The sequence below is a fragment of the Bactrocera tryoni genome, chromosome 1 (assembly GCF_016617805.1).
Source record: "Bactrocera tryoni isolate S06 chromosome 1, CSIRO_BtryS06_freeze2, whole genome shotgun sequence".
In the NCBI taxonomy this organism is placed as follows: domain Eukaryota; kingdom Metazoa; phylum Arthropoda; class Insecta; order Diptera; family Tephritidae; genus Bactrocera; species Bactrocera tryoni.
Genome location: NC_052499.1, coordinates 889,383 through 902,521, shown reverse-complemented (window position 1 = coordinate 902,521; position 13,139 = coordinate 889,383).

The following is a 13,139-nucleotide window of genomic DNA, read 5'->3' as shown; positions in this document are numbered from 1 at the left end:
ATGCACATGTATGCGTGTAGGCAAATGTTTTGTACTCGTGCAATACCGTGGGGGGTATGACATGGGATTCCAATTTCATTTTCATCTTTTTATACCCGCGCACAGCACTATTCCGTCTAACAGTTGTACGTAAGAGTCTTAAGTAAACGAAATAATTGGATTTCGTAAGGTCTATATTTTAGACCATACACCGGTCAATTCATTGAATAATTCAGATGCAACATTAACTACTGAGGCGGGAATAAGAATACTGAAATCTCTCATGCTATGGCAATAACAATTCCCCTATTCCAGTTAGCGGTATTTTAATGCCTTTTCTTACGATTTCAGTTTAGAAAGAAAATGTTTAGCGATTGTAATAAAGTGACTTGGGCTTGGCTCTGCCATAGACCTCTCAGCCGTCGATAGTAGGGAATATATAGTACACAGATCTGATATTTCTTATTACAAGATATATTTATAAAGATCGCGCGTTTCATTCGCTCTTCACCTTCCTTATTTTCTGTTCAAAATCATACGATTTATTTGTTGGTGTTATTTTCTCGATTTGTCAAGAAAGTTCGCCGAATTTTTCATATGAAAATTAATGCGAACAATATTTTGCATTTGCACGCTTTGCTGGCACCGGATTTCTTAACCCTTAACTAGTTGTTCATTAAACGATATGCGGCCTTTCCAAGGTCATTCAAACTAATAAATGAAAATAAATAAATGCATAGGTAAATTCGAAAAGGTGCGATCTGTCAACGTATTTATTTCAAAACATAAATTAGTTTTAAACTTTTAACCCGGCCACGATAACACTAGAAAATAGTTAATTCACTATAGGCCACATAATACTTACATATTTATACTATAGTACAGGTATATTGCACTATATTTCTAAACCCGTCTTCGTTATATCTTCGCTCTACCAATGTATTGTTGCTCTCCACAGCCAAGCAATAAAGGAGGATAAGCAACCGGATCACTGCGATCAGTTTATGTAAAATATAGAATCAGAATTTAAATTGTCTGACGCCAGTTCAAAAGCAATTAGTCAACGTTTACCTCTCGGGAGTATCACACCTGTATGTCAATGAGTTAATAAGTCCCAGCAGAAGGTTAAAACTGCCTAAGCCAGCATTTCTCGATTTTTACAAGTTTAGTACGACACAATATTTCACCCAACGACTGACAGTATGCTCATGAAATACATATGTAAGTACGTAAATCAGTTCCAAGCCCACGTTCTTTGCGTACTGGCAAGTCAGCAGATATTCATACAAGCTCACAAACCAGACTTAAAACATACACACACATATATATATGTATGTATCGCACCACATGAGTTTGCTGTTATTTGAGTTGAAACACGTGTGAGAGAAGTGAGAGAGAGCACCGCATCGATAGTATTTGAAGTACGAAAAATTAGCAAGGGTTTATTGAAACAAAAATTTGTTCGCAAATGTTTCTATGCATTCTTATGCTCTGCGATCGACGCAATGTGCCGCTCTAAGCTCTGAGCGCGCTTCAAATCGCTCTCTTGGCAGAGCTGCGCAGCTCAACGTTCGCACCTACTTTCTTGCTTTAAGCCGCGCTTAATCGGCTTGGCTTTCAAACGGTGTTCTCCGCATTCCCCAGCGGCATATTTTCAGCATAAACATTTTGATTTTCTAAGCGTTAGTGGCGATGTGGTGCTTCGTTCAATTTTCACACGCGTTCTCACCTCAACTCTTCGAAGCCAATAACTTTTTCTTCTCAATTCCACACACCTTTTCTTTGTTGCAATTTCCTAAATAATTATTTTTAATCATTCAGCAGATATTCGCGTGTGGTGCCGCATTTTGTAGTAGGCTTTTGTTCTCTTCATTGTTTTCACTACCGATCGTATCTGCCGCATTTTGTTATTATTGTTGTTGTTGGTTTGGCTTTGTTTGATGACTTTGCTTATAAAGTTGGGTGGTTAATGAAGCTCGAAATCATCATTTATCACTTTCGGTATATTCACATCACATCAGAATGTTTCAATTTTTATTCTTGATTCGCGTAAAATCTGCGAGATAATTTCTAAAAGCTGTTTTCGTTACTCTGCATGCGATCCATCTGTTTGTGTGTGTGTATATTCGAGAATGAGCTTATCAGTCCTGTTAAGTAATTTTAGTTAAAGTGTTACGTGCGTACATGAATATACATATGTATTTATATATGCATTTGCAATGGATGTATGTACTATGTATGTAACGGTGTTGGCTTAACGCCAGGGCGTTGGCTTTTGTTCGCATTGTGTTGGTATGAGTGCACGAGCAAATTTTAATCAACTTCCTTGTGATATACCTATGTATGGTATAAGTAATGCTTAGAGTATTCTCAACATCTAAAAGTACCTCTTCTAAGCACATATACAGGGTTTGTTCGGAAAGTAATAGGAATGATTTTCTTCCGCCGCGACTTTACTTCGGAGCGTGCGCGCACCGAACGAATTCGGTAGAGTGCGTTCCTAGCTAACGAATAAGCGGCTGGTCAGTTGTCTCCGATCACCTGGATAGTCAGGACAAACATTTTCGCTCGACGTGTTTCTGTGAGTGGTGCAAGCCGAAAATGTAGCTTTCGTTTGAGCAGAGGAACGCGATTAAATTCTGTGAGAAACTCGGTAAATCTGCGACAGAGACTTATTCATTTGTTGCTTTAGCAAGAAGTGGTGTATTTGGGTGGCCATGCCTTTTTGAAAGTTTGGAAATAATTGATACGTTTGTTTCAATAATATTTTTTTAAATCAACTCAGTCCTATTTCTTTCCGGACAAACCTTGTGCATAAAACAACAATCAGCTGACTCGTCAGCTAATAAACCCAATAGTTAGTGGTCAGATGAGTGTATTTCAGATACATCAGTAAGCTTAACTAAGGAATAGCGGTCAACTGTGTGAATGGTTTTGCAGTTCTTAGTCCAACCTGAGGGGACTTAAATTGATTCTTCTCTTCTGAAACTCTTGCAACATCTATTCTCACTCTTTTCACATTTTCGGGGCATTTAAAATGACATTTAAGCTCTGACTCACTTCGACTACATAAAATTCGACTCTGTCCGAAGTTAGCCGCTTCCTTACTTCATTTTAATTTGGCTCATCGCTTAACCCAAGGTTTTGTTTACACACACAAACAAATACACGGACATACAGCTAAATTTCGCACACTTGTACACACATACATATGGTACATTACTATAATTATCTGCACGCATTTATAGATTTCTTATCTTCACCAGCGCCGTCCTTTGTAGGTTATATGGTTTTGCTTCAAGCACAATCTCCCGCCGCATCCGCCTCACTTTTCAAAATTTGCCAAAATAAGCCAAAAGCAAAAGTAGCTAAAATTTTACCGGGTGCATATGACCCTCCTTTATGGGTTTGTTTCCTCGAAATGGTTCATAACTAGTTGCGTGTATGTACGAAATGTGGCCTACTTTTCGCTCGTAAAGAATATGCCACACACGTAAAAGCTTTAACAAAATTTGGGTCCGACTAAAATATTAAAGAATCCTACGAACTGTCTGTGAGTTTGTATGTGTAAGTCCACCATTCAGTCCGCTGATTGCGGTATTTGTTTGTGTAGCGACTCGGTTGTTATGGTTTTGTCGCAGATGCGACGATAAGCGCTTATTACTTCTGTGAAGATGAGAGATCAAAGCAATTCGAAAGTATATTTTTCGAATGTTTTAATAGAAAAATTAGCTTCGGCTTCTTCTTTAGCTACAGCTATGATTTCAAGTATGGCTTGTGCTAAAAAAGAATAATTATTTTTCATATAAAGTTTTCCTAAATATTGACCTAGTCGCTACTGATTATCTTTCAGCTGAACTTGACCTCGTCTTCGAATGCTGTAAGACCTCGGCATCTTCTGCGAACTGCGATGGGAATCGACGTCGATTTCACACGCTGTGCTTGAAATTATTGCGTAGATTTGCGCCACGAAAAGGTGAAACGTCGATTAGGAAGACCCCCAAATTGTCGTGAAATGTTGATGCACAGACACACATGCAACACATGATAGTAAAACTTTTATATTACAGATGAGTTGCTCGACTTCTACATTAATTAAAATACGGTATTGACCGAGTTTCCAGATACTTTGCAATCGTTTATCAACCGGTGTATTTGTATATTATGATTGGAATAAAATTTTCAGCAACGAGTCTCATTATACACATGAATATACGATGCCATTGCACCATTTATTAATTGCGCTTATTGGCCAAAATGAGTTCTTGAGATTTCTATTTTTTTTAAACAAATCATGCAACGAGTGCTTGCGAATTCACCGCATTTTATTAAAATAAACTCGAAATCATTTCATTTACATAAGTCAGCATTCAGTAAATAAACACTGAACAGATGCAGAATATATGAAATTTTAGAAACTAATCGAAAAAGATATCTACGGAAAACGGTCAAGAACGGATGAACGCGAGCAACATGTGGAGAAAATATTGGCTCACGCTCCTAATACTTGAGAGCTGGTGAGTTAATAAATCATGTATAGGGTACACAATAGTGATGGTCATGAGAGTTTAGAGACGACTACTTGTGCTCTTTAACAACGGGAAAAATGTTTGGATCAATGCGTTATTCGGATCAATTATAAATATATTGCAATATCACTCATTTTTTTTGTTCTTGGAAGATATTGCGGTTATAATGTTTCTCTAAATTCTGTCAATGATTTTTTATTTAAACCGTTTTGCTAGGAGTAGACCTACCATTAGGCTTGTCGAGCTGAGGAAGCAATAACGTGCTCCTCCTCCAATACATCTTTTGGCATTTCTTCTTCCTTGGCTTGCTAATACATCTAATATAGCATGCTGCTGACTTTACCGTATCCATTCACTATGTATATGGTATGTGTTTTCCAGAGCGAACATGCAAGTTTACGTATACATGTATGTAAACATGTGTTCTATTTTCATTTTTATTGGGAATGTGCGGCGGCAAGCATTTGACACGCGCCAATGATCAAAAAGCGAAAAAGCAGCAATAGCCGATATCTGACAGCCGACAGCACGCTCTTGACCAACAACTATAGGGTAAGAAATCGAGAGGAAAAGCACAGATGTACAAAAATAACGCATCAATTCAGATTGAAAAGATAGCGTTCAGTTCGTATTGGCTTATTCGTAAAGACATACATATGTAAGCTTACTCCAAGAAATGATCTGAAGCAGAAGTGCACACCCAAGACACATGCCAAAGCGGATCTGCCGGCAACTTGAGGCTCAAGTGAGCAAAAGCCAGCGATTAAGTAATAACAATTATGTGCGCACTCATATGTAAGAATGTATGTATATATTGAAAGAAGTAAATATTAGCTCATAAATAGGAGACGAAACCCAAGCATGCGTGCAACCATTGAATGGCAGTCAATTAATAAGTTAGTTTGGTTGGCGGGTGCGTATGTGCAAAATCAAAAGTGGCATGCGATAAAAGCGGTACTTTTTACGAGCGCCTTCACCACCGCGTGCATAGTCTAGCTCATGGCAGCAGCATGAGCAATCCATATTTGATTTGAAAATAATTGAACACCCAAACCGGCTGACGACCGGTCATGGCGAAACGTCTCATAGCCACTAACGCCCAGGCGCCTGATTCTAGAATAGAAAATATACTGCCCACCAACAACTACAACCACCCAACATCTCACAGAGCAACTGCTTACGACGAGGTTATAAGTATTTATTTCATTTAGTTGCATGCACAAATACGCACATACATACAACCCTATTTAGTGCCGCAATACTATGTGAGTATGTCTGTACATAAAATTAGTTTGTGACTTTCCGACGCGTCAAGGCACCACGATTGGGGTGACGCCGGTAGGGAGTGCCTAGTGTACGCGCGTAAATCATCAATTAACAAATTGCAGCCACGCATACCGATGGTATTGCGTATGCCACACAAGTGGTCGCAGCACAACCATGCTAGCCAACAAGCAGATGCCCATTGAAGTATCATAATTTTAAGTTTTTTTTTATTTCGCTTATTTTTAGTGGTGTCCAAGAGCGGCCATGGCTCCGCTGAGGTCATAAAACATGCTTAGCTGTATGTGCTTTAGCTTAGATGCAGCGCTCAATATAGTTAGACACCACCAAAATTCGTTCAATTAACAGAAACAGTAAATGCCATAAATTGGGAGGATTTTAGTCACTCATTACTTCTTAGATACTCGTTACTTACACTTCTTCATTTGAGAGATACTGCATACAGTACAAATCGAAACGTTTAGTACATGAGTTTAATTCCCAGTTCTTATTTTTTGACACAAGGCACATCATTCAAATCATTCATTTGTCCCCGTTAGCCTACTAGACAAATTCTTTCCACTAAGGGCCAAGCACTTTTTGCCACCAGTAAGCCTCTTGCAAAAACCCATCACTCGAGTAATTTTGAAACATCACGAGCAGAGGCATTTATCTAATTTCCTTTAATGTGACAATTAATACGCTTTGACATGCAAATATTTCCACTAACTATTTCAAATTAGGATATGATAAACTAATAGAAGATTAGGAATAGAACAACAACTGGCCATATTCATATTACATGAACTTATCCTTACCAAAAACTGAGAAACTAGTTAGCGTATACACAGATATGTAGATTGACAGGCAGCCAGATCTACGACAAATTAAAACCTTCGAATAAACTTTATATACCCTGTCCTGGGTATAGAAAGTGTATATTCTTTACTTTCAGTTTTTATTATTTCTTATGATTTTTTTTATTATTGCCTCTCGAGAACACCATTCAATTTTTTGAAAAAGATTGGAAAAATGTAAGGCACCCCAGAAAATATTGCATATTTTTTATATTTTAATAAAAGCAGCTCTTTTAGGGAAACTTATTCTACAATGTTTATTTTTGCTGTAGCCGTGGGACAACTCTTAGTGAAGTTCTCAATCTATTTGATCACGGTGAGCACCGTATGGCTTTGCATCAACAAACCAAAACTCCCATACAGCATTTCCTTTAAAAATGTAAACATGTTTATGATTCCTGGTTTTATTTATATTTACAAATAATTTATCCTCAAAATTTTCAATATAAAATGCTGAAATTTGTATTGCGCACACACACAACAATTTTTGATATTTATTTCCGGCATGCAGCTTCTTCCATTCGAGCATTTTTCAATATTCCATAATATTTTAAATATCTTTTATGCTCTAAATTGGAGAGAAGATAGAACTTTTGCTTCGCTTAAAGAAATTTGTATCGAATTTTTCAATTTATATCTCTTCAAATAAGTTTCTAGCTACTGATTTTCAGGGGGGTTGAAATCGTTGTCTTATAACATACCTACTCTTTTCTAATCGAGTCATCAAATCTGTCTACAAGTTTGATATGCATATGTACATTATGTATAGTACATATATACTATTAGAGCTTGCTATCCCTCTCATTAAAACCATCGTCTGAAAACGAAAAAAAAAACAAATAAATCACGCCGAAAATGCATGTCGAATGTTCAATGGATGTGCCTGCAACTTGGGCTATCCCACGACATATTCTCAAATTTGAACATGTAAATATTATATGCCAATAAAACTTTGTGCACTATACACATATAATCCCCATATTATATATACTCATATGTATGCATGTACAGTACATATGCATGTACAGAAATATTGTATTTTGTTACATAAATGTATGGCTACCTTGGTTCGTCAGTAGCATGTCAATATTGGTCTGCTTCGAAATTGCTTAGGAGCCGCAGCTAAATTGCATAAAAATAAGAATATCGTGCATTTTTTGCAATTGTGCAGTTATGGCTTTGCTTTTTTTTCGTTGTTTTTTCGTTTCTTCGCTAGGCTCAGCACTAAATTACGCCAATTGTTTGCGGTCATTTGGTTTTGATTCAGTGTGATGTTTTGATTGTGTTTTGATTACGTTTTCAATTATTCATTTCTTGATTTGAATATGAATTTAGCCAACAAGCCCGCTTGACAGCCTGTCATATTTATTTCTTGCTAATAATCAATGGAATGCATGTGCACAACTCTAACATGCAATGGTGTATGTATGTGAGTATACTTGTATGTTTTTGTATGTGTGTGTCTGAATTTGCAATGCATGTTAGCAACGAATTTGTTTGAATGGGAAAATATTTTTGAATGTAAACGCATGCATGTACTTACTTATGCTCATACAAAATGTATATCAATGTCACTTGCTTAGAATTACATTTGTGGAAGCCGTCATCTAAGGATTGGGTAACTTGAACAAGCTTAATAATCGAAGGCGTTGCAAATTACATAAACTAAAAATATAATAAAATATATTTCATTTGATTCCCCAAGTTCTTTCAGCACACATTTTGTTGAGATGTTAATTTTGATATAAATATACTATATATGTAAATAATACATAATACAGTTCAAAGAGGATCTGGGGAAAATTTAATAAAAAGGATTGAACTGATTCGAAAGCAGAATAATGCAAGAATACATTTTTCGTAACGGCGCACAGTGGTGCCGCTTCATACAATCCGCGGCAAAAAATAGAAGGAATCGAGGTAGGGCTTTGAAATTTGGCACACATCTCTCATATTGCCAAATTAGATGAAAAAAAAAAATTTGTTAAAATCCGCCCACAACCACGCCCACCTCCCATATAACACAAAAATCAAAAATCATCCTACAGTAACAAAATTTTCTACAGTGTAATATTTTGTAAATATAAGCTTGTCCAGAAAAAATGAAGGAAATCAGCCCACAATTACGCCCATCTCCCATATAATATAATCACAAAAGTTTATTATATCTATTTTCGCTGTTATCACAGCTAGTTGTAGTAGATTAAAATGCTAATTACTCATGAATTGGCAGCTAATGGCAGCTGATTTTTTTTTCTATCGATTAAGGAGATTTTAAAGTTTATTTTGGGTAAGTGGCTAACCTGCGCGCTCCTGCGCACAATAGTTATATTCTGTTGAAGTTGTGAAATATATGATTTTTTTGGACCATGGAAAAACATCACATTAAAAAAAATCTTGAAAAAGAAAGTATACATTTGATGATTTAAATCCCATCTATAACATTGGTTTTAATAAATAGAAACTTTACAATTGGTATTTTATAGTTAACTTTTGAGTTTTAACCTTTGCAATATTCATCACATTTTTCTGAGTAACTTTGCGTTGATTCTTTGTTGGACTTTGAAGCTCTCCCAACAAGAAACCATTGAATATATCAAGCCCAAGTATTCGGACAATGTTATTTGATTAGTTCTTAGCTTAAATTGAAAAGATGGTACAAATTTGGAATGATAAAAAAATCCTTTTTTTCCGCTCTGGCACCACTGTGCGGCGTCTTCTCACGACGACCACAACTGTCTGATAGCAACCTCAGTGAATCTTTAAACCGAATGGGAAGAGACAATCGATAGTTATCATATCTCACACAAAAGTTCCTCGCGTCGTGCATGATGACATTTCCCTTCCATTTGTTACCTAAAAAACCAGTAACAAAATGTTCCTTAACTCTTAACGCTCCCTTTCATATTTCGTTAATTTTATTTAACCGTACATATGTATACATTACACAGGTTCTTCACACTTGCAGTTTCATAAATCAGCAGCTTCACATTGATTTTAATCACTGTCAATCGCCGTAACTTTATTGACAAAGCTTCTAACGTCACGCATGCGCGCTGAATAGTTCAAAAGGAATGCTTCTTACAAATGAGCGTGTCTATACAAAGAGGTGAATTAAAAAATGCGAATAATGTTTTAAACCAGACAGAAAACACCAACTATTTCGCGCAAGAAATCAGAATTTACTGAAAGTGTCAATTTTATAGAGAATGGCAGGCGAAACGAATTCTCAGCGACAAAACGAGCTGAAAACTAAAAAAAAATACAAAATGAAAATATAACAGTAAGGTCGCATTGGCGGTCGAGAATCGAAACGGAGCTAGAATGCTATTTTACATTTTTCAGAAGAGTTTAATGATCCCTTTCGCAGCTCTCTTACAAACAAGAAATAACATATGGCTTTAGAGGAAAACACCATCAAAATATGTATGTATTAATTTTCGAAGGTAATAATTTACGATTGTAAACAAACAAAGAAGCAATGCTGACATGTAAATGCCATTTTGGTATTATGATAACCCAGAATTAACGGATGCTTTCTCTTTTGCTGCATCGTTGGCTGAAAAAAATATATATGTATGTATATATTACCCTGTGCCGTATGTGGCACTCATAAAAAGAGGGCGCAACAACAAGAGTGCGAAAAAATTTCAGTGGTTTCTGGTTCGGCTTAATTAGAAGTAAAAGCAACGGCAGGAATGGAAGCAAAAAAAGCTGATACGGTTGGCTGCGAAATTTCGCGAGGGGTAGCACCGCAGATTGGCCGCACGCGCCAGTTGTTTGCTGAATGAATGCGGGGGAGACAAAAACCACATACCATAAAACGAGCGCGTCTGCCCTCGTCGCCCCTTCAGCAACCGACGGCCTGACTAATAATTCGGTTTCCCTGAATGAATGGCAACATTCAATAGTTTTCGACATTGAAAGCTCAAAAGCCGCCAGCCAGTCGTTTCAAAGCCCGTGAAATCGTATTAGGGCTTTGTTGTTGCTGTTGCATTTGCGGTTACTGCTGTCCGTTCGCACACACCAAAGCGGGCGTTCATTCGAATTGGATAAGATGGCAAGCATAGCGAATGTTGAGTATGCTTCGGTTGACTCATCACCTGCAAACATATTCGCGGAGGCTAGTATGCGGCAACAACAACAAGTGCTATGTAGTTATATTGTATAAGTCGATATAGTTCGTTTAAGTGACCCACAAGCAATGGCCACTCACTTAATTTTTTGTTAGTTTTTTTTCTTCTTCTTTCATTTAGTTCGTTTAATTAATTTCATATTTAAATTAACGAAATTGTCTATGAATTATGATGGCAATTTTTTTGGTTCACATGGCGTAAAGTGAAACACAATTTATACTGTGCTTCTTTTCATAAGAAAATTAGTCGTCTGAGGCAAGAACAAACTCTTGACAGCATCCATTACTAATACTGGTGACCTCAATGGAAATGAATATGCCAATTATGTTTAGTAAATAAATAAGAAACTAATCACCTACGAAGAGCTATGAAAACCATTTATACAACTTTTGACTTGGATATCTGAAAGCCTATGTATGGATAATAGTTTTTGAGCCAACCAAACAAGTTTTGGATAGCCGTTTCAACGACAGCAACAACCTCATTCGAATGACTAGAAGATTTAGAATCATAAAAAATCTCTAATAGACTTCAGAATGTCGAACTGCTGAAAAGATTCACCACCATACAGAGCTTATCCCCCAAGACCTCTGAAGAGACCAAAGCCCATATTGTCGTCCTCTCTGAGTTCCCTTTTTTGCTTCTTCCATCATTTCGGCTGCACCACTCAAGTTTAGAAATGTCTACCCATATTTTCCATTATACTTTTCGGCAGAAATTTGAAGTTCAGTGCACTGAATTGTATAAAATATTTCTAGAGAAAATCGCCCTTACGAATTAAAGCAAACGTGAAGTGACACCAAGCAAAAAAATTTTGTCAATTTTACAAACTAAAGTCAATTTGAGAAACAAAAATAAATGAAGTATACCACCAAGATTGGCATGCCAGCTTACTGCCATCTATAAGGCTCCGTACACACTCCGTACATACGGCCGCTGAATGCACTATGAGCTAAGCAAGTGCCAGCATGCAGAAAAGCAGAATGTGAAAAAACAACCAAATCTCAACGTCAATTGTAGGGATTACTAAGAACCACTACATAAAAAATCAGTATGCATTGCCCCACATTCCACAGGTTTCGGCTCAGCGAAACTAAGTAAGGGCAGCAGAGAACTGCATGCATTCCAGACGCCCACCTCAACGAAATCAAGCCCTCTTAAGCCTGCTTGTCTAGCTTGACAACACACATATGTATGTATGTACTCTATTCATGCTTCTCGTTACTTGTTGCTGAACCACAAATGCTCGTCAAGGTCCAAAAATAACAACAAATAACAAACAAATCGTGAACAGCTGCCAGCTGCAATCGCCAACAAGTTGCAACAGCAACAGACAGCATGCTTCTTACTCCGCCAAACAAGTTCTTATGTATGACTAAAACAAAAATACATACTTATGTGATCACTTGATGCCGAGCCGCTGGGAACTGAAAGAGCTACATACCTTGTGGGAAAATCAATTATATGATAAATTCGATAATATTCGTCAGTTTTTAGTTATTATAAGAGTTCTAAACCAATATTTTAATTACAACTGTTTGTTCAAATAAGCTTTTAGCTAAACTGTTAACATCAAACTCGAAAAAAATTCATTAAGGGTAATAAAAACAATGTCGCCGTTATACGAATGATTTAAAAAAATCCAAAATTTAAAGAGAATTATTTTACAGTGAATATATAAAAATGTATTACAAAAATAAGTCGTTCTTATTGTTTAATTTTTCCTACAAGTTATAATTATTGCTTTGAGTTTTCTACCGTTGCTAGTCCCACTTTGACCCGCCTGACTCTTATGTTGCAACATAAGCTGCAGTGTTCATTGCCACGTATTGTTGGTGTTCATTTATGCTCTTATTTTCTCCTTTTCATTGTACATATTTCTGTATTTTTCTGTAAGTATTCTGTATTTCATGGTGGGCAGAACCTTTAATTTACACGTGATTACTATACATATGTACGAGAAGCAATTAATCAAGTAAAGCTGATGGCAACTTTAACAAAAAGGACATACACTTTTTTATAAAAAACTAATTGCAGTCGAAAATAATTAAAAAGGGCGTGGCTTTTATGTAACTGCTGAAGGACGAGGATGTTGTCTAGTAGTGGCTTGCACTGTCGAACTTGAAGTCATTGGCTTACACATATTTATATCTATATGTATGCATATGTAATTAATTATCTTGATCACAATAACATTTCAGGTTGTGTAAGTAAAACTTTTGGCTGGGCACGTATTTCAAAGGGAATCAGAAGAGGTTTCGGATGAAAATATGTCCTGCTCTCTGCATTCCATAGCATTGACTTATATAGATTTAGTTCAAAAAAATTAAGATCATCAACAGCTGGAGTATAACAGATCGACAGCAAAAATTATA